The sequence below is a fragment of the Gallinula chloropus genome, assembly GCF_964237585.1.
Source record: "Gallinula chloropus genome assembly, chromosome: 1".
Lineage (NCBI taxonomy): Eukaryota > Metazoa > Chordata > Aves > Gruiformes > Rallidae > Gallinula > Gallinula chloropus.
Window position 1 is genome coordinate 96,602,910 of NC_140085.1, and position 18,452 is coordinate 96,621,361.

The following is an 18,452-nucleotide window of genomic DNA, read 5'->3' on the forward strand; positions in this document are numbered from 1 at the left end:
TTCTTGAATAATTACCTGTATGGTTTGTTATTACAGATTCAGGTTATTTATATGTTGTTTTATGACTGTCATTTCTAATGGGCAATCACTATATGCCAAGCACATTAGTGGTATGCTCATTCTTCTGGCACCAGTTGCTGCCATGTACAATTCAAAGGTGTACCTGAGGTACAGGAGACCTCTGTATATACTCATCTCTGATGGGATGCAGCAAGAAGAAGGTTCTTAAGAAGCAAATATGTATTTTTAGCATCTCACTATGTGCTTGTAGCTTAAAACAAAGAGGAGTTACTACTAGATTTTTTTCAGGCTAAATTGCTTGGTTCTGAGATCTTTTGTGCTATTTAATAACTGGAGCTGGGAGTTGTAATGTTGATTTTTTTTTTTTTTTTGAGAATAAGACAGATTGCTGCTGTTTAATTCTTTCTTGAGAACTGAAGGATACCAATTTACATGTGCAGGGATGGAGAGGGTCCCACAGGAGACAGTGCTGGCAAGACAAGTTTCAGGGATGCTGTGGTCAGCAAGAGGTGTCAGAGTTGGGATTCTTCAGACCAGAAATACTGGCTGCAAAAAGACTCTTGTTCTGTTAAACTGGAGAAGGGAACAACTGGGGAGAGTGGGACATTTGCTCCCGATGCCCGCTGTTTTCTGCTATGTCAGTACTGAGTTAATCTGTCGGGGTGTAGAAGGCATCTGTGCTGTAAAGCTGAGGGAACACGGATTTTTGGCTCGGACAGAAGTAGGGCATCTGCCAAGATGCTGATCTATTGTTCTCATCTGGCTAAGCCTTTGGAAATGTTTTCTTTGCGTACCTGTATCTCAGCTGTCAGTTCACTGTTGTATCACCTAGCAGTCCAGGGTTTAGGGCTTGTATAGACAGAGGACATGGCCATTTTGATTTAAAATTGATTACCTGTAGAGGTATGACAGAGCACATGTAACTTGAGTTATACTTGAATACCCAGTATCTAATACAGAGTCTGTACACCGCTTTACTGAGACTTTAATCTCAGCTTGAGCATATTGGTACCCACCTTGACGGAGCAAACCCCCCAGCTGGAGAAGCACTGTCTGGACAGAGCTTCAGGCAAACTTTCAGTGGCTGTTTAAACACACAAATGTTGTCTAATGTGAAGAACAGAACTGACCCAAAACGTCACCTGAGAGTCAGATCAGGTCAAGATGTAGTCCTTCAAGCAGTGTGAAAGGAGTTTTGTAGGGATTTTTTTCTTTATTGGTGTCTGACAGATCCTAGCTTGGGGATTTGACTCGGCAGATGGGTAGAAGAGCCACAGCATACGCTGAAGAGCAAATACATTTTATGCTAAAGACGTGTGTATTGGGCTAACTGTGGTAAGAGTATAGTGGTTTACTTACAGTTGCACTTTCCAGTGATAATCTTATTAGCTCTATGGTTTAGGTCGTTAAATTAGTCTCTATTTTGTATTCAGAAAATCAGTCCCACTGATACAGTGCACCTTTCTTGATGAAGCAATGTGTATACTTCTGTAAGCATACTTCTTGCCCTACAAGTCTTATCAAGTAAACAAGCTTTAAGTTTTAACTGTAGGGACTGGAATAGGACTGTCAGCTTTAGAACTGTTTGCTGAGTCTAATTATATTTTGTGTTCCTGAATGTTTATGTATTGTGTGTTTGTTCATTGAAATGGGACTTCTCTTACCCTTTTAGACCTGTGATAACTTCTTCTGTGTCTCACTTAAATCTAACTGCAATGTATTGCTAAATCTGAAAAAAGTATTGATCAGTATATTCTATATAAAAATAATTCTGATGGTTCTTTGATTTTTGCTGTCAAATGGATTTTGCAGTTGGATTTTCTCAATTTGTGCTATTTATACTGTGAAAGGGGGCAGGGGGAGTCAGGTGAAGAGGAGATACGTATTCTCAATTTATATTTTGTTCAGTTTCTCTTCTTTCTCTTGGCAACTTGTGCTTTACCTGTCTGTCCAATTCAGTTTTGTGAAACCAGGATGCCTCATTTAAACTGCAGATAAACTTGGTTTGACATCTGTTTCTTTCTGCTTTACTCTGCATCTATATCATTGGGGGCTTTAATCCTGAAAATAAAAGTACAACATGAGTTAATCATCTTCACTGTGTATTCTGTTCTCTGGATTGCTTTGATACATGATAATTACTTTGTAAGTCAATTAACATTAGTTGAGCTGAGTTACTGTTCTGATGTACAAAGGTGTTATTGAAGGTTGGTTGTTTTTTGAGGTGCCAAATCTCACTGCACTTGTGTACCGCAGGTACTCAGACCTGGACAGTGTGCTTATTTTCAGGATGTGCTCAGAACTTATCTGTGGAAATGGTAGTGCAGAGTGATCAGAAAATTGTGTGTGTGCTTCCACTGGCCTGTGCACAGTTTTATCTCTGCTTTTATCCTGGTGTGTTGAGGCAAACTAAAGCATGGATCCAGTTGTATCTTCAAAGGCAAGTACAGCTCTTGTACAGGGTCTGCTGCTGTAATACAGGTGATGAAGCTCCATGGTGACTGTTGATCAGGAAACAAAATACTGATAAAGACTCCCAGAGTCTGAGCTTATGTTTGGAGCCAGTAAAACTGGAGAGGCACTTTTGGGTTACTTTCAGCCTGTGTGTCTTCAGAATGTGGGAGTACTGGGCGTAGGGAGAAGGGGGAATGGATAACCCCGATTCCCTTGTGTTTTCAGACACTAGTGACTGATGGGTGCTGTGTTTGTAGAGTGGGTTATTTTTTAAATCCCAGAGGTAGAGCTGGGAGTTCTGAGCCTCATCACTGCTGCCCCTGCTTGTGGTCTCAGACCTTGAGGTAAGTGTTCACAAGCCAGACCAGATTAACAGTGACTCACATACACAGCCAGCCAGCGGTTTCAGTACTCTCTGACATGTGCTGTAGGCAGGGAGCATGTCACTAGTTTTTTACAGAATACATACCCATACAGCACAAATCCAATGTGAATAGTATAAGCTGCCAGTGTGTGAAAACATCAGTGGCTACGTGGCTTGCAGTAGCAGTGTTACTTGTTCCCCCCCCCAGATACCGTTTCTCTAGGCCAGAGGTCATATACCTTAGAGGGGACTTTGGGCACAAGTGTTAGCATGATTTCATCATACTGCTTCCCTTAGGGGGCTTAATAGCCTGACTTTTTTCAGTCCTTGTGCCTTTCAGCAGCACTGGGCAAGGGCACACGTGTGTATGTAGGCACACATGTGCACAGGGTGGATACCTTCTATGAAGTGTATAATGAGTCTGCAAAAACTAGGTTGGTGTTCTGTGACAAATTTATGTGCGCTCTTTATACCTGGTTTCACTCCTGCCACAAACCTGTGATTAGCTGTTCAAACAGAATCGTTCCGGAGTTGCACGTGGCCTGCTATTTGCCTCTTAAGGGACACGGCTGAACCTGCATGCAGGTCCCCAGCAGCAGAGAATAAACTCTTCCGTGCTGCCTGAAGGAAAGCCGGCTTCAAACCCGGCTGCTCTCCCTGCACGTGCAGCTGGAAGATGAGCAGAACACTGGCAGGCTCTGGAGCTGAGCAGTAGCCATGTCCCCAGTTCGTCTGATCAGTTAGGTGACACGCCAGTCATTTGCATAGACTAGAGAAGCATTTGGCCAAAAAGCCTCTCTCCAATGTAAATGCAGTGTGCTGGGTTGGTTTGTCAAGTTCTCCAGTACGCAAATGCTGGAGAGAGAAACCAAAGTATTGTGGGTTTTTTTTTGACCTACTGCTGGTTAGTGAGTTCAGCTGCTCTGCACTGGGATCCAGAGTTTGGGGCTTGTTTCTGCTCCGCACAGCTGTCAGCCGTGCTGCCACCGCAGTCCAGACAAAGTGGAATCTTCTGGAGAAGACTGTGAGAGTGACCAGGATCTTTAGCAGGTAAGTTACTGCATGGGTAACCTGTTGCAGTAATCATGCTTCATCAACTTTCCCTCGGTTTAGAAATTTGCTTTAAATTAAAAGCAAATGTTGCTTAGACTAGAAAACAATTGGTTGTTTTTGTGTCAGAACTTATGTGGCCACATTTGTGAGTTAAAAGTTTTTCAGCCTCATAACATATGAGCTGAAATGGTGTACAGTTGTGAATTTAGTACCTGAGAGAGGTGAATGCTTCTCTTGTCTACTTTGCTTTTGTTGTTAGTGGTTTCAAAAGAAACCAGACTTCTTTGTTGTACGACACCATTGCTTAGCCTGACATCTAATTTGGAAGCAGAACTGGTACAGACGTGACTTTGTGCTGCCCTGTCTGTAAGTGAGCAGCTTCTTGGAGGAAGAAAGGAAGTGACCGGCAGCACCTTCGGCAGCAGAGCATCGAGGTGGCCAGCTGGTAGTTCCACAGAGTGGAAACAATTGTTGATGCAGACGGTCCCTTTATAATTGAGAGAGGCACCTTAGCTGTTGGATGAACCTTTCAAAGAGTTCTGGTGACTCAGGAGATGCTGAACAACGGATGAGCTGGTCTTTGTGCAAAGAATTGCAGGTTTCACCAAAACGGTGTTAAGAGCTTGACTTGGCACGCAAAGCCCCGATGGTATCTCATGCTTGAGTCTGAAAGGATAATTTCAGTGTTTGATCGTTGTTGTAGATGCCTTTGGTGTATCATCTTTTAGAATCATGAGGAAGTTTTGATGATGTTAGTGGTAGATACTGTTTGGGTTGCTCATTAGAGGGGCAAACAAACAGCAGGCCCAGTCACGTCCCCATCACTGTGTGCAGCAAACAGCACCTTGGCACTTCAGGTGGGTTTTATAACTCCAAGACCAATTCTTCTTGAGTTGAGAATCTGGGAATGCAAAGTACAGAAGAAACTGAGAGCTGAGTTGTTTTCTATCGTGTTGCTTCTTGCAAATATGCTTTAAGAAAAGGGAAATAAAAGACTGCCTGAGGGGGTGTTCCTCCCTTCATCAAAGTCATCCTCTGGCAGACTGGGTGGAGAAAAACCTACATTGTTTGTTTGGTGAGCTCTGTGTAAATGAGAATCAAAGATGGTAATAATATTTTTCTGAACTTGCTGCTACTGAGTGTCCACTTTTCTCTTTGCTTGTAGCAACTGAGCAAAGGCTTGGCTTTTGGTATGCCTGGCTCTTCTTCCAGCATGAAATTGCAAAACCTAAAATCACAAGAGAAACAAAAAGCATCCCTGGAAAGGGAGGAGGAAAGGTATGCAGTAGATAGAGATGGTGCTGCAGCTTGCCCTTTGGAATGGAAAATAAAGCTCTTTTGATTTGTTTTTTTTTTTTTTTGAGACAGAACAAATTGTTACATGAAGTTCAGTCTTTGAATCGCTTCCAGTACAAAGTTCATCTGATATGCTAAATGCAGTTCCTCGCTTACAAAAGTACTGAATTCAACTTGATTGCATCCTTTGAAAGACTACACTGGCAGCAAATAAAATACAATGTGCCAGGCACTTCTCCTGAGGAAAATAACAATTGCTAGTATCTTAGCCTAAGTATCTGAAGTACCAAAAGTTGGGGTTTTTTTTCCCCTCTCATCTTGTATTTCTTACAGGAACCATTATTTGAACTCTGAAGCATTAGAAGCGGCCAACTTACTCTGTGCAATAGTGGTTACTGCTGGAAATCGTGCTTTGGTCACGGACAAAACAAAGCCAATGTGTATCACAAAGATAATCCTCTTCTGGCCCTCCATAAATCTGTCTTGAATCTGCACTTAGTAACAGGATTGTCTGAGGATGAATGACACAAGCTGTCTCACTGTGTCACTGCCTTTGTTGCACACCGCAAACATGTTTATTAGAGAGTGATGGACTGGTATTTCTTAAGACTGAATTTCCCTCTGTATTCTGGATGTGTTCACTGTGCAGCCATGCACAATGCTGGTAATAATACTTGATACGAGACAAATCTTTATATCTTCTAAGACTCAAAATTAATCCAGAACTCACTCTAGGTTGGCTGGAATGGTATGTCTGCAAGGGAAGAGCAAGGATATCTTACACTAGCAACATCTAATGTAGTTTGGAGGAGCCTAGTAACTCCTACCAGGTTTTCATAGTGCTAGATCTGGAAAAAGATTTGGCAGTGTCATGTTAGTGCCACCTGGATTTTGTGCACAAGGGGGATTGTGTTCTCAGTTATTTGACTGCGATCTCTTGGAAAGAATTACTAGAAACTACACTATTAAAAAATACTTGTTTATGGCAGTAAACTAGATAATTGCAATATTTCTAATTGCATTTGCCAAGAACAAGGACTTTTAGTAGCTTAACTTCCCTTCTGCATTTAGTTCCTTCCTCCTGTCTTGGGGCTAGGCTTGTTTCCTTTCCAAGGGTGAAGGATAATGCAGGCAGTGTTAATAACATGCACCAGGGAACTGGCTTCTCAAGTTCATGCTTATAATGAAATTCTGTTTACCCAAAAGTGAACTGAAAGAATTGGCCAGTGAATTCGTTGTCTGCTGTATTATTCTACCACAACTCTCAGAGCAGAAGAGGCTGAAGAAGCTGTTAGAGCGATGCGTTTAGCAGAGTAGGAAGGAAACAAGCTGAAAATCACTCCTCTGGAGGACACTGGAGCTCCCACTAAATGTGTGCTGCTCTAGATGGCTATCAAGCAGTCAGCTTGATATCCTTGTTTTCCCGCCTCGCTGGCTGTGAGCGGTTGGTTAGGGCACTTCAGAAAAGACAAGAAGAAATCCTTTTTAGTCTCCTTGTGCCTGCTGAAATGTAATGTTTAATAGGCTGGTATGTTCTGCTGTGTCCCCCTGCCTCCCAAGGGGCACTGGTCAGTAGATTCAGAGGCTCACCAGCACGGTGTCCCAGGTATCACCCACATAGTTTGGCATTTAGAGATGTGTGGTTGCCCTGTCCTGTTCCCAGAGGCTTGTCTTGTTTGGGTTCCTCTGAACTTAATAGTCTTCTGTGTGCTGTTTGTGCCTGTGGAGCTGACAGGTGGGATTTCCTTTGTGAGTTTCAAGCCTTGCCAAAGTTTTAGAAAAGCTCTGAAAGTGGCAAACTGAAATAACTTATGCTTGTTTAGATGAAAATTGACTGCCTACTAATACGCTGAAAATTACCATGGGTGATGGTTATACCTGCCCAAATCACAGAGGTGTTGCACTACATTCATTAAAGCTCGAGAGATGTTGTTCCCATGGTATTGAGGACTGCACATGAGCTCTAGGCTAAGGAGACCGAAACTGAACTCCCACATATGGGCTTGAGTGTGCCTTCTGTGAAGGGATGCATGTCCCACCTGGCTCTTCCTGCAGGCATGAGTGTGACACACAAAGGTAGGCTTAAATGTAAGCTCTGAGATGCCATTTCTAACCTTTCAAGGCACCACACCTTCTACTTGAAGACTCTTGTACGTGGCAAGACAGAGTAGAGGCAAGTTGGTAGCTTCTTGTGTTGGGAATCTGAAGCCTGTGTTCAGACTTCTGTCTTGTCTCTGTCCTGTTGGATTCCTGTCAGTCACGGCAAGTCTGCTGTGTCCAGTGAATCTCATCATTTATTGTTGGTGCTGTTGTTTCAACAACTCAGATGTAGCTGGCATGTGTAGTTGGCTTCTCTCAGAGTTTAACTCGATTAGGTATGGCTTTCTGGCTCCAGGTTGAGACAGCGTTCAGACAGATTTTTTTCTAGAACTGATTGGTCTAGGACTAATGCTGAAAGCTGCCTCGTAGTTTCAAAAGCATTTAACAGTCCTACTAAATTATTAGCATTGGCAAGATACCATCAGGTAGGACATGAAGGTGGTAGAGCTGTTCTCTTCATTGTTCAATCACAGAAGACCACCTAATTATCAAAGTTTTCCCTCCTGATCTGATGGGAGCAGGATATTTTAGCTTTGAGTCTGAGGGTAATGTGGGCTTTTGCTTCCTGTGCTTTTTTCCTTTTCATGTGAAGAATTCAGAAAATGTGAGGAATCCCCATGTGTTTTCCCTCCCTGCTTGTTTTAAGTGCCTGACTGAGAAGCCAGTACCTTAGCAGGCTTTCCAGACTTCTATTGAGAATATAAGTACTCCATAACAAATTTCACACTGGTTTTAATACCTGGGGAGGAGGCATCCTCCCCCAGGGGTATTTTGAGCTCCTGTTACCCTGCTGGATGAGTGGGTTTGCTGGTGTTTGTTCTCTTTGCTGTCCTGTCTGTACACTGTTCTGTTTCAACACACCTTTAGCTGACTCTGTGCTCTAGAGCATCATTAAACATTGCAGGCATGCTAAAGGAAGGAGAAGAATCTGCTTTTTAGCTTGGAGTGCAGCACTTAAACTCACTGCTGTGGCAGAAGGAGCAGTAGATGTGCTGTGGGTGGTGGTGAACTGCTTTGGAGAGAGCTGGGAACAGTACTGAAGTGTGGAACGATGAAATCTGTACTGTGGTGGGATGGATAAGTTAGCATCTGCCTGCTGGCAGACCTTTTTTTTGCAGGGTCATTAGAGATTTAAAAGTATTGTGGGTTACAGAAGGAGTGCTTGGAAAGGGCTTGAAATTGAGCCCCAGTGTTGCCTTTGCCTTGCCCAAGGAGAAGGTCACCAGAGATGGTTAATAAAGCTTTAGCTGCTGAGCTCACTAAACATTCTTCCAGTTCAATGGCCTATGCAGAATGATGTTTAGACAATGTTTAATTCCTAAGCAACAAATGGTGATTGTCATACTAGAAGGCACTTGTGGTGTTGACTGAAGCAATGGAAGCCAAGGATTAAAAAGGTCGTGCAGGGAGATCTCTTCTGTAGCCTCAAAGCTCAGTATCTAGGTCAGGTCTCCTCACAGCAGGAGAAAATGGGGAGAAGTTCATGCTGCCTTAAGGCCAGAAAAGGCTTTCCAATAAGAAAACAAACCAGCCCTTGTTTAAAAAAAGAAGTTGGCTGTAGGAGAAAAAAGGAAATATTAAGTGTGGGATGATTTAGGGAAGGCAGGGAACAGCAGGAAATTGGGAGACATCTGGCCTTGCCCTGGTGGCAGGAGAGGAGCAGGTAGCTGCTGCTTCGGTGGGCAGGAGAGGCAGGGGGTGGCTGAGAGCAGGAGGGGAAAGGTGAGGCAGCTGTTGAGGCTGAGGACTGCCTGCACAGCTCCAGGATCTGGAGAGGAGATGCAGAGAGAACTGTGAACAGTGCCCTCAGAGGGGAGGAGACCTGGTGGGATGTCAGGTAGAAAACTCAAGCTTTCTCGTTGCTTGAGTCAGAAATGAGAAGAGCGCTCTCTGCTCAGCTGAGAACCTCTAACCCTGCCTCATCCTCCTCCAAGAGCTGCCTGTTCCCAAATGGATAACCTATCTTCCCAACGTTGTGCTCTTAAAAAGCCACAGCCCTCGTGCCCACACCAAGCACAGACCTCAGTGCATGTGCAATGCCTCCTGTGAAAGGTAACTCAAGGCTGCTACCTCACAGGCTAGGCTGCTTATCTTGTGCTGGGTGATGTAGCACTGAAGGCCTGTGGGCCTGAGCCAGGCCTGTGGACTGAGCTGTCACCAGGATTGTCTTATCCCTAAGCCTGGCCTAGTTTGGTCTGAGGCTGCTTTTTCCAAGGACTCCGTTAGCTCAGGCTTCCTGGGGGAGTGGAGGGTGGGGAGGTGGGTGGGTGTGTGACAGACAACTTCCTATGAAACCAGGTCAAACCATTTGAAGCTTACAAGCCTGGCCCAGGTCAGTGGGACTGCCTTGGTGTTTTAGCGTATGTGCCAAGAGGATCTGCAGGGGTTCACATCTGCACAGGTGCTAGAAGGATGAGTGTGATTTGTCCTTTTTTTCCCCATGCTTTATTCATCAACATGTACAATAGTCATTATTCTGTGCTCTTCTAATTCAGCAAGGTAGAGTACGCTAGGATTTTGAGATGCAGACGAAGAGCAAGTGCTGTTCAAGCCACTGCACCTACCAGATTGTGACTCAGTATTTGGGTTGGCTTTGTCTTAAAGGAGATGGAGCTACTGAAGTTTTTTTGGTGTAAGCTTTTATTGTGGGCATGTGCAATACAGACCAGAGTTCTGCTTTGGTTTTAGAAGACTAAGGCAGAACTGATTAGATTATCTTTGACTTACCAAGATTTCTGCTGCTTAACTATTAAGACCAAGGCTGCAGGCTAGCATCAGGGCTTACATGTGGGCAAGACACAAGGTTCCTTCCATCCTAGACATTGACTTCAGCACTGATTTAGGGGGCATCTAGAATAAATCTTCTCATAGGCAATTTCCAGCTATGAGATAGGCTTACTACAAAAGTACTTATCTGTATTTCAGTTGTGGTGGTGATTTATTTTGCAGATGAGTTGTTACTCTTGTAAACATGTAGGACAGCTTTGTCAAAGTCATAGTTTGAGATCTTTGCTTTATATTTTTTTTTTTTTAATTTCATGCTGTTTACCTTGAGAATGAAGAATGAATGCTTTCTAAAAGCAGCATGTCCGGTGAGCCAGTATTACTTTGCTCAGTCTATCAGCAGGAGTGAGCTGTTGCAGCAGCCAGGGTGCACATTCCAAAGCAATTAGAACAGTTTCATGAGTAAATACTGCTCAGCAGCTGATAAAATGCCTTTCAGATGTCTTGGTAAAACAGATTCAGGTGGCCAGCAAAGAACTACTTTCTTTAATCTGTGTGATCAAATGTGGAAAAAACTTCTCCTTATATTTTGATTTTAAGAATTTACTAATTCAAAAATTGCTGTGAATTGAAGTAGTTAATTTTGTTTTGTTAGAATAGCAACCAAGTCGCAGGGAAAAGAAAAGGTGATGATCACAGATTCCCTACCCCTGTCTGCTTCCCCAGGGTCTCTGCCCTCTTGGAGCATAACTACATGTGCAACTCATTTGATGCTCAGCTTCACTGAGAGGATGAAAACTTCTAGGGAGGAGGAACAAGTGGAGGGATGGAAACCATAAAAGGAGGATTTCCTCTGTCTATAAACCACTGTGTATGTAACTGCAATTCATCTGGGAAGCTCAGCAAACTCTAAAGCATGCCTATTTGCTGTTCAGGAGCACGGCTGCAAGCTGCAGCCCTGCTTCCCAAACTTCTTGGAGCAGCAAACCCCTTCAGTCCTCAGCTTTTTTCCCATGTTGTCATTGTCATAGAGCTTTGAATTCCCAACCTCACAACAGTGGTGTGGTGGTCTTACAGGCCCACCAGCTCTCTGGATTTCCCCTCTCTCGGAGCCCCTGACCCAGAATACCCCTTGGGAGATGACATTATATATTCCAAGCCCAAAGGTAAGGATCTTTTCTAGAAACACGCTTTCAGAAAATAAACAAAACTGGATTTTAGATGTGGGTTGTTCTGGGGTGGGATTTTTTTTTGTCTCCCTTACTTCTCTGCTTGTCTGTCTTTCCCATGCTTCATATCTCTTGGTGGGTGTTACTACTTTCTATGGATTCTCTTCTCTGCATGGCTTCTCTGTGAAGGATGAATGGAACACTATGGAAGGATATTTTTTTCTTTCAAGTACTTGTGCTTCTGGAGAGTGTTAGTGTGAGTTGTATAAGAAGGCAAGCTGTGGGGGAGCTACCTGGGGCACCCCCTGGAAGATCCCAAAGCAAGGATGAAGAAGGCCAAGTATGCGAAGGGGGAGAAGCACAAGCTCTGTGAGTGGGGCTGAGCCTGGAGAGCATTACGGAATGGAGATGGGCCTTGAGCGAAGCCAGCTGAAGTTCAGCCTGGACAGTGCGTCAAGCCAAACCCCCAAATCTGTTTGCTTTGACTGGGTAACTTAAGATCTGTACTTGGACGCTGCGGTCCAGGCCTTGGCCAAGCACATAGAGCATTAGCATGCCTGAGTATGGGGAAAAAGTCATTAGATCTGTCAATCTACAACCCAAGACGGTCATATAAGTATGTCCTGACCTTTTAAGTGTGTGTGTAGCCCTGCTCCTAGTACAGCATTTGAAAATAAGTCCTTGCTCCAGTCCTTCATCCTGATGAAGAGAGCAGAATTTATAGAAAAGATTTTAAGCATAAAGTTGCCTGTCTGTCCTGTGCTGTACTGAAGCAACAGTAAATGAATGCAAAGATTTATTTCATGTCATTCACTCCAGCTAGGAGAAGTAGGACTAGCACTGGCTTGGGTATGGTTCTTTGTGTTGCTCTTGTTCTGTTTTAATGTGGTTTTCCTGGGGAGGGTTGTAAGTGATGTGGTCGCTTGAGAAGTGTAAGCCAAAGAACTGGGCCTGGCAGTTCTCTGTGGACATCCTGTGGGGTTGCTGGTGGCACATAGCTGGCAAAGTTCCAGATGTGACCAGCTATAAGAAGATATTTCTGTTTCCTGCCCACTTCCCACCCCATGCATTCCCTTTAAGCCCACTTCCAGAACAGTGGCTTGTGGTTCCACTTGATGGAGCCCACTGGAAACCTTGGCTAGCTCTGTCTGGCACCTGGAGTCTGGTATCTGGGTAAGTCCAAACCACTCTTTCTCTCCCTGTCTCCCAGGTCTGTATATAGAACCTGTATTTCCACGTGGCCTCTTTACTTTTTAAATCTTGAGTTGGACTAAATAGGGAAACAACTTTTGATTAGGTTATTGATGCCTAATTTATGGCATGGCTTTCTTCCTCAGCCTGACCGAGTTAAAAGAAAGAAAACTGCTTCCAGAATATGAGGTGACTCTGGCTAAAGCTTTCCAGAACCTCTGGGGCCTTCAGTTCACAAGAATTGTTCTGGCTTTGGCTTTCTGTGAGTTGAAACCTAAACAAAATCACGAGCTCAACCTTATTCTGGCTTTTGAGCCCTTCTCATCTGAGCTCCACATCAGAGACAAAGGTAAAAATGTTATCAGGCTGATCTGAAGAGCTTTACAGGCCCTCCCTCAGCTTTAAAACCTTGTGGAAAAGCAGGAGGAAGCTTCTATAGTTTTACACTTTAGTTTCAAGCTGCAGTCAGGGCCTCCATAGTACTTTCTTGCTTTTGGCTTGGGGAGGGAGCTGCCTTGGCAGTTGGCCAGCTGGCAGAGGTGCCGCTCTCCGGCCTCCCCGCCGAGTCTGGCGCTCTGCAGGTCAGCAGCCAGGCTGCGCAGGCTGGCCGCAGGCCGGAGCGTTGGCTCAGGGCCTGTTTGGCGTGTCGTGTCCCTGCTGGGTAAGGATACAGCAGGGCAAGACCCCAAGCTCTTCGAAGCAGGGGGAGAAGTCTGTATGACCCTCGGGACCTGGTGCTTCATGCCAGCATTAGCTCAGAAGGAAGGAGGGGTCTCCACTACACAGGAATGGATGACAGGGGAGTAGGGGGTAGATGTCTCAAACTTTTAATCCCACAATGGGTGAAACAGGGCTGAAGTCTGCTGCAAAGTTAGCTCTGAGCCCTCCAACTCTCATTTATATTCAGACTAGCAGCTTTATTAAAATCATTACAGTAATTTTTACCTAGAGAGCATCACAGACTGAGAAGTGTTTTGGCTGAGGAAGACCCTAAAATCTTCAGTGTTCAGAAAGAGGCCTCTCCAAAATTTGAATTATTTTAAAAAATCATATGTCATTTTGCTTAAAAATCTGTTAGTTCTTGCCTATCCCAAAGATCTTACACTGGCAAGGCCAACAGAAGTCATGCAAGTGGGCCCACATGGCATGTGATGTAGTTTGCACATCGAGGAAGAATTCCTGAGTTCCTCTTACGCTGACTTATCCAAAACTCATGAATTGTGGAGTGCAGTTTTCTCTTGAGTCTTTTAATCCCTTGAAACCTGGATGGTCCTGCTCCATCAACATAGCTGTTTGGTTCTTTGCTGTAGACCACGGTCTTGGCTTCAGGTACAAAATGGTATGATGAGGTCTGCAGTTTTGGGAGTCTGAACTCAGTGACCCTGGATAAACCTGGCTCTGTGTCCCTGGTGTCTTACATACCATGTGGCAAAAGGTATGTCTTACAATTTTAAACTTGTTGGATTTTCACTTTCCAAAGTTTTATTTTTAATTCTTTCCTGGAAAGGAGAACCTTCAAAGTGGCTCCCTGACCTTTCATTTGGGCAAGTATGCTAAGTGCTGCTAATATGACAATGCTTAAAGGGATTAGTTAACACACTAACGGGTTTCACGTGCTAATCTCTTGTGGAACATGGGGGTTTGGAAGTGAGGAACTGCTGCTTTTCCCTAATGACCTTCAACTGCTCATTCGGCATGGATACAGGCTATTTCCTCAGTATCTTCATGAGACAAGCAAGCAGTGTGCTATGAACTTGAATGATATGGTGCTTCCACAATAATTAGTAGTCAGCTGAGGTGCTGAATCAGCATTAGTCACTTTATGGAAGACTGTATTGATGATCAAAAAAGGAAATGCTTGGTGGTATGACCATGTGTTCCTTTCTCAGGGAAGCCAAGAGAAGCTTCTCTAGTCACACAATGCCGACCACTCCTCCTAAGTTTAAACAAGTAGTAAAAATAAATTGAATTTCTTCTTTCACTTCCAGTTTGAGAAACTTATGCTTCATCCATCCCCTCATATGAAGATTTGGTCCAGGTACTCATTGTCTCTGTGGTGGTTTTTTGTGCTTGTTGTATACAAAGCTAAGTAATTCCAGCATAAATACACTTCACCTGGAGCAGTAGGAAGCTGTTTGCTTTCCCATGTCCCCTATGCTTGTAGTTTCAATGCACATTGGTAATAGGGAGCTTAATCTCTGGCTTCCCCTGAAACAGCTGTGCACTGCTTAGATGTGGCGGGTTGTGAAGCATAGAGTGCTGGAGGATGAGGGGTAGTGTCTTTTGTGGCTAAAGAGGCACAGAGGAAAACCAAGTCAGTTCCTCATTAGGAAACGTTTGCAAAGAAGGTATTTCACATGTAGCCACAGAAAATTCGTTCCATCTCTTCTCCTGCAAATGCTTAATAGTCTGTACCACTAGACACACAGACATTCCTGGTTACTCCTTCAGAAGGAAGATAGTGATATCCAACCAGAGGCTTGAATGAAAATCCTCAAGGGTATTCAGTGTGTTATATAGCCTACTGGATTCCCTCCTGTGTGTTTTGGAGGAGTGCTTGACTCTAACCTGCAGAATGGCCTTTCGGTATCCCTTTGCAAATCACACCTGGTTTATTTCAGGTGAAGCTTTAACACTGTTTCCTTCAGCATCACTTCCCACTGCTGTTATCATAGAATCATAGAATGGCATGGGTTGGAAGGGACCCCAAGGATCATAGACCTCCAACCCCCCTGCCACAGGCAGGGCCACCAACCTCCAGGCCTGGATCTACACTAGGTGGCCCAGGGCCCCATCTAACCTGGCCTTGAACACCTCCAGGGACAGGGCATCCACCACCTCTCTGGGCAGCCTGTTCCAGCACCTCACCACTCTCTCTGTAAAAAAACCTTCCCCCTAATATCTAATCTAAACCTTCCTTCCTTTAGTTTTAGTCCATTCCCCCTTGTCCTGCCATTATCTACCCTTTTAAAAAGTTGATTCCCCTCCTGTTTGTATGCTCCCTTCAGGTACTGGAAGGCTGCAATGAGGTCCCCCTGTAGCCTTCTCCAAGCTGAACAAGCCCAGGTGTTTCAGTTTCTCTTCATAGGGGAGGTGCTCCAGCCCTCTCATCTTTGTGTCCCTCCTCTGAACCCTCTCCAACAGTTTCACATCTCTCCTGTATTGGGGGCCCCAGACCTGGACACAGGACTCCAGATGGGGCCTCACGAGGGCAGAGTAGAGAGGGACAATCACCTCCCTGTCCCTGCTGGCCACCCCTCTTCTGATGGAGCCCAGGATACCATTGGCCTTGTGAGCTGCAAGAGCTCACTGCTGGCTCATGTTAAGTTTCTCATCTACCAGAATCCTCAAGTCCTTTTCAGCAGGGCTACTCTCAAGGAGCTCTTCTCCCAGTCTGTATCTGTGTCTGGGATTCTGCCAGCCCAAGTGCAACACCTCACACTTGGCAGTGTTGAACCTCATTAGGTTCACCCAGGCCCACCTTTCCAGCCTGTCAAGATCCCTCTGGATGGCTTCATTTCCTTATCAACTTTAGTATCCCACCACTTCATCTCCTTGAAGCTCACTGATGTTCTAAAATATTTCTTTTGCGAGTTAACTATTCAGGGTAAAGTAATAGCAAGAAGGTCTTTGTGGCATCCTCTGTTTAACAAAAGGTTAAAAAAAAATTCAAAAAATAGCTCCTCGAAGCTGTGGGCAATTTCAGGCCAGGTTTGCATTTTTCACATTCTTGCTTTACCTTATTTGGCCATGCAAAATGGGATCCAGCGGTCCCTGGGGACTCGGCTGTGAGGAGATGGGGCTTTGTTAAGATGCAAGTATGTGCTTTTTACTTCGGAGACACATGGCTAAATATGGGCTGTGTTAATAACAAACGAGTCTGGGTTTTTTTGGCAGAGTTACAGCCTCACAGTGTCCCTCAAGTTAAAAAGGCAGACACGCAGCAGCCCTTCAAGCATCAAGCTTTGTGACTTTGACAGCAACTGTGTTGGAAGTTGGAGGGGAATGGAGGGACGTGCCACCACTGGCAGTGAGGAAGCTCGTTTTTATTTCAGTGAGTAGTTTAGGTACAAGATAGCTAGAGCTGTCTAAAACAATTTGAAAGCAAGCAGGCCAGAGAATGAGACTTGAGTGAGCTGAGATTGTATGATATGTTCTTTCTTTGTTACTGTATTTTTCCCTTTTTTGTAGTTTTTCCTGTGAACAGCTACTTTTCCATCCAAAAAATACAAGGAGGCAAACTGTACGATGGCCAATGTGCATGCTTTTAGGGACTAAATATTGACTTAGGGGCTGCTATTGGTCAAGTGGCACAACTAAAGAGTGCCTTACTGCTCCTTTCCCAAGAGCTACATTCTGTATCAGATCTAAAAAAAACTCTCTCCTGGCTGCACACTTTTTTACCTATTCACAAGTGTTGGCTAAAATACAGCCCCTCAGTGCTTTGTTAGGTGTGAAACCTGTTGGTGCTTGGGCTGAGGTGAAGAGCATAAAGTAATGCAGAGGCACAGAAGTATTAAAGCACGTGTTGTGTAAAGCATTAACTGTATAACCTCTTTTTTTTTTTTAAATGTCATAGCAAGGTTGGAGAATTCTTGTAGTGGAGGGCATGGCCAGGGGCTGTCAGGGACCTGTTAGGAAATAGGTGTAGGTGATAAAACATCTGCTGCTTGCTTGGGCACTGCTGATGGGACAATATAAGCTAGATCCTCATGCTAGTTAACAGATTTAACTCCTCAAATAATTGCAGGCCAAAAGCCTTATAGATGGTTCTCTGCCCACAAAAAAAACCCAAAAACCCTTAAGCCAGAAAGTTTTCTTTCTATGAAGCAGGAACTCAGATGGATCACAGAGGAAAGGCTGAGAGAGGGTAGGTCCTAGTGAGACTTTGATTAGGAACACATTTTATCTCAAGCTCAGTTCTTTCATGAGCTTATTATGCAGGTGATGAAAACATGAATAGTCTAAAATGCTTTTTTTGAGTTGTTGAAAACAAGTCAGCCACAAGAACTTGCAGGCATGCTGATGACATGGTGCATGTCAGTGCAGCTGCATCATGAATAGAAGCAGATGGAGTTGGGGCGGGGTGGTGGTGGGTCAGTTGCACCACCGGTGGGACCCTGTCCTGATACCTGTTCTTGAAAAAGTAATTTTAAACTTGCCACAGTCTTCTCTGTGGTTATATATTACCACCTGGATGGTACAGATGCTTTGAGTAGAACTGGTTGAAATTTTCTTGCAAGAAAAATCTTGCAGAACAAGATTTTACTGGAAAATAAAAATTCCACATGATAAGAAAACTCTTCCTGGGCACTTACTTAGGGGTTTTCTTGCGCTCACGGCTCAAAATATATTCCACTTAAAGAAGGATTTTAAATTTAAGGAGTCTTGCATTCCAATTTCCTCTGAATATTTGTACTTTGTGGTAAGAGGGAGGAGAATATTGGTTCCTCTGTGTTGTGTGGATTAAAGTCTCAGCAGACCTCTGAACATGCAAAGGGTTACAAAACTGCTGTTATTTTTACGTGAATGACATTCTCAGCCTTTTTGTAAAGGATTTTTTTTTTTTTTTAAGGCAGAGAGCAAAGAGCTCTAAAAAAGCCCAGTGCTGGTGTTCTTACTCTAATATGTCTGCATGTCCAAGGACAGCACAACTTTACTGCCCATTGATTTCTTTTACCTTTTTTAGGGCTCAGGTTTGAACCTGGCTATTTGTAGGTGCGAATGACTTTGGAGTTGCAGGTGGTTCAGGACTACCTGTAGATGTGCTCGAGGCCTCCTGGGCTCCGCATTGGGATTAGGGACTTTCTCCTGGAAGTTTTGTTGCAGCTTCTTGCTGTGGCCGGTGCTGCTGTTAAACCACGGGTGTGTGACGCTGAGCTGCTGTTAGAAGGTGACCGCCGAGGGTTGATCTCACTTGCCCATGTGATGGTTAAATTCGAAATGTGTGACCTGTTCAGGATCCTGCTCTAGACTGAAGTTCTGAGGTCGCTGGAGAAGGGGTGCATGAAGGCCTGAAAGCTGAATATAATCCAAGTGTCCTTAAAAATCATGGTTTGGTTTTATCTAAAGCCAAGTTA